This window comes from Dipodomys spectabilis, unplaced genomic scaffold, assembly GCF_019054845.1.
Source record: "Dipodomys spectabilis isolate Male_0828 unplaced genomic scaffold, ASM1905484v1 ptg000301l, whole genome shotgun sequence".
Lineage (NCBI taxonomy): Eukaryota > Metazoa > Chordata > Mammalia > Rodentia > Heteromyidae > Dipodomys > Dipodomys spectabilis.
The window spans coordinates 3382585-3385654 of NW_024870978.1; the positions used below are offsets into that span (position 1 = coordinate 3382585).

Here is a 3070-nt window from a genome sequence, read left to right on the forward strand (position 1 = left end):
CAGTAGTAAAATCGAAGTCCTTTGCATGACAACTTAAATTCCTTGTTTTTCAAAGACACTTGTTTTCATCTAAATAAAGTAGGCTTGCCTATTTTCTTAATGTGTTTTTGATGATTGAAGGTGCTTAATGAGAAGTCAAAATGTGTTAGTAGTACTTTGCTAACAATTAAATCTCACTTTTTCTTCTTGAAGAATATAATGATCAAAGCAATATTTGAGGATCTGCAAGCAATAGTTCAGAATCATGCTTCCAGTGCAAGTGGATCAACAGTAAGTAATCCTCAATACCATTTTCCACAAAGTCTTGTCACAGATACAATTGGCCTGCCTTCTCTAGCTGCTTTCCTAGCCTGGACCTATTCCTTCATTATACAGAAAAAGTGTGATTCAACTGATTTCAGTCAGATCTGTTACTAGAATTATCAAGGATTTAGATTCTTGTCTGCAATTTGGTCAAAGCTATGTCTCTTTATGTAGGCTACTAAAAATGCAATTACTAATTTCAAGTAAATACATAAATTCTATTTCCATCTTTGCTCTTGCCTCTAATCAGAGGCATGCATTTTGTGGCTAGCTAGGTCATTGCACATCTGTCTCTCTTTTCCTCTCTCTCTTTCATGGTTCTCATAGATAATATGATTCCTCCATAAATATCCTAATTTATGTTGTTTTTATATTTTTGGTTGCATCATTTCACTTTCTGCTCTTCCATTTTCCAAAGCATTTATATAGAAGGCATTATTTCATCTTTTCTCATTCCTAGAATAAGTTGCACATGAAGACACCACTGCTCCATATTATCAGTCTGTACCTTTGAATATGGAGGTCTTTGCTCTGCTCTCCATCAATTCCATACTCCCCAGTTAGAATAATTTAGAATAGTAAAAATGGAAAAAGGAAAAATAAATCATAAATAAATTCACCGGATTTTTCTGAACAGTTCAACCAACGTGAACTATTAGGGAAATACATGGACACCTCAGTCCCATCTTCTGATGAAGACACGGAACATGATGAAAAAGTGAGGAATGGTATCAATTGCAGAGACTACTTTCCAAAAAGGTTACTCATGTGAATACTAGGGATGACTATGAGTATACCCCTCTTTATCAGGAAGCCTACAGTGGACAATTAGACATTGTCCGTGAGTTGGTGGCTCAAGTGGCAAATGCAATAACTGTAGAGGGCTGGACACCCCTGCACAGTGCATATATACAGAATAATACCAGAATGGCATCTTTCTTACTTCATCATATTACAGATACCAATGCCCAAACTAAAGGCTTCTTGACCCCCTTACATCTTGCTGCTGAGAATTGAGATAGCAAAGATATGCTGGATCGCCTTCTGTTCAACCATTATATAAAACCAGGCCTGAAGAACAACTTAGAAGAAACTGCATTTGAAATTGCCCAAAGGATAAGTATGCATCACTACCTCTGTGAAATTGTAGAAGGCTGTACAAATTGTTCTCGTAAGTCCTAATGGTCCGGTTAAGTATCTCAAATTTCAAAAATGCAAGTCCATCCTTTGTGTCCATACAAAATATTTCCACAATCCAAATAAGTGCAAATTTATTTTATTGGGGGGGGGTCAGTCATGGGGCTTGAACTCTGGGCCTGGGTGCTATCTCTGTGCTCTTCAGCTCAAAGTGAGTGTCCTACTGCTTGAGTCACAGCTTCACTTCCAGTTTTCTAGTGGTTTGTTGGAGATAAGAGTCTCACGGGCTTTCCTTACCAGACTGGCTTTGAACTGTGAGCCTTAGATCTCAGCCTCCTGAATAGCAAGGTTTATAGGAGTGAGCCACCAGTGCCTGGCAACACCAATACTGTACTGTAAAAATTCATGAATTCCGTGGAATTCTTCCAAGTGAATTGCCTGCAATGGGTGTCAAATGTATTCAAGAGTTTTTGCATACATGTATAATTATTTCTGCAGAGTTTGTGATTTTTAAATCAGAAATAATTTTAACTTATCTGTTGAAATGAGTAGTACAGAAACTAAAGTATTTCTGGTGCTTGTCTGAAAAAGAATATTTTCAAATACTCTATATTCTATGTTTGTATAATGTTCATAATTTATTTTATTCTCTCCTAGATATACTTTGAATTCTATATTATTTTATAATATATAGGTTCATTAATGTGTCCTTTCAGATTGTATTCCATATAGAAACATTTTAAGATTCCTTTTTTTTCCTAGGTCCAAATATTATTTTTCTTTGAGATAAAATGACAATGTTGTCTAATTTCAAAAGTTTTGTAAAGGTTATGCTATGTAAACGCCTTTCTGAGGTGAAGATTTAATACACTGATGTCAAACTAAATTTAATAATATGAATTATGTGTGTGGTTACACTTGTTATTTTGTAATCAACTTTTTAATAACTGTTTTTCATTTCTTGCATCTGAAGAATGAAAACTACGGAATACTTCACAAATTTTCATATCATCCTTGTGCAAGTGCCATGTTAATCTCTGTATTGTTGTAATTTGGGTAGACCTGCTGTGGAAGCATGTAGTATCCTAATGATGCAATCTTTATACAGGCTTATATCCATGGGTGCCTACTTGTAAGAAGGATACCTTATTGTTCCTAACAATGCTATTGATCTTATTTCCCTAAAATTCTGTGAATAGTGAAAAAATTTATATTGTTCAGCAGATTGCTCACATTTGCATTTTTTATCAATGACAATTTTAAGTCTTTTTCATTTGGAATTTGATCATATTTTCAATAATTTATAGTGAAGTACAAAGATGTTGGCTTTTTCAAGTATTATTTATCCAACTGAATTAGCTTTGTGGAGCTAATGGATTCAAAGTAAGCCTTGCTTAAGAGCTACTTCTAACCTTCTGCAGCTGACATTTTCCCAAATGAGGTCTTACTGGCACAAATGTCTACCTGACCCTTTACTCTTCTTCCATGTAGGAACAGACCAATCAGAATATCTTACACTGAGAGCATAGATTGTCTTACTTGAACAAAACTAATCTTAGTAACAAGGGATTATAGAGAGATGAACAGTTCAGACAGAACTGTTCAGACTAGAAGGTATTTTATCAAAATA

General features: G+C 34.9%; 1 pseudogene; it reads right to left on the reverse strand.

Annotated features, from left to right (window-relative positions):
• Nucleotides 1-2417: 2417 nt before the first annotated feature.
• LOC122127526 lies at nt 2418-2517 on the reverse strand (annotated as a pseudogene).
• Between the last annotated feature and the right edge of the window lie 553 nt (nt 2518-3070).